The 774-nt window shown below is 39.9% G+C and overlaps 1 long non-coding RNA gene across 1 annotated transcript; it reads left to right on the top strand.

Moving 5' to 3' along the window:
* Positions 1-27: 27 nt before the first annotated feature.
* Positions 28-774, top strand: LOC107581026 (uncharacterized). Its single transcript, XR_001608761.1, has 3 exons — positions 28-249; positions 557-667; positions 744-774. It is a non-coding gene; the product is annotated as an uncharacterized lncRNA (long non-coding RNA).

Genomic DNA, 774 nt, shown 5'->3' with positions numbered 1-774 from the left:
TTTTGATCACTTTAATGTGTCCTTGATTAATAAAAGTATCAATTATACGGTCTCAAACTTCTGAACGGTAGTGTATGAATGTTCCAGTTCTTGCTGTTTTCACTGTCATTATCACTGCTCGCTTCAGTGTGTGTCTCTGATTGGTCAATAGGCAGCGGTGGGTGTGGCCCAGATAATCAGAGCGTCAGTGACATCATTAACCTCGAGATGTTGCAACTTGGATCCAAACTGAAATCAAGTAACACACAGGTAATAATTACATACATTCACATTTCCCATTTCTGGAAACTAGCAAGTGCAGACGGATTGTAAATAATTGGCCTGCATCCACATAATCATGAACCACACACTCCCACAGACAGCTTTAAATATTATGAAACCTTTGAAAAAAAAAAAGAGATCACAAATGGAAAAGATTGCATAAAAACACCATTACAGCGTATGTTTGTATAAATGTGTATCCCCTCATATAGATCTGTCTACCAGTTTAATGTACGTAACAAAAGCAGATTGTTGGATTATGTAATGAATAGAGTATTTTCATCTCTCTCTTTAGTCAGGCTGGTCCTGTCCTTCCTGTACATTCATAAATACGTCTACGAGACCCGGCTGTGAAATCTGCAGCACAGATCGACCCAATCCTCCCAATCACAGCAGCGTTCAGCAGGTGATTCACTCACACCTGCACCTGCTCACTGTGCTGAACACTCTGTGTGCTGATGATTATTCTCTTTCTGTTTTAGGAAAAAGCAAGAAGAGCGAACCAGTGAAACT

This window comes from Sinocyclocheilus grahami, unplaced genomic scaffold (assembly GCF_001515645.1).
Source record: "Sinocyclocheilus grahami isolate Dianchi unplaced genomic scaffold, SAMN03320097.WGS_v1.1 scaffold64973.1, whole genome shotgun sequence".
NCBI classification, from domain to species: Eukaryota; Metazoa; Chordata; class Actinopteri; order Cypriniformes; family Cyprinidae; genus Sinocyclocheilus; species Sinocyclocheilus grahami.
Note: the sequence above shows the minus strand (reverse complement) of the source record. Positions and strands in the feature narration are given on the sequence as shown.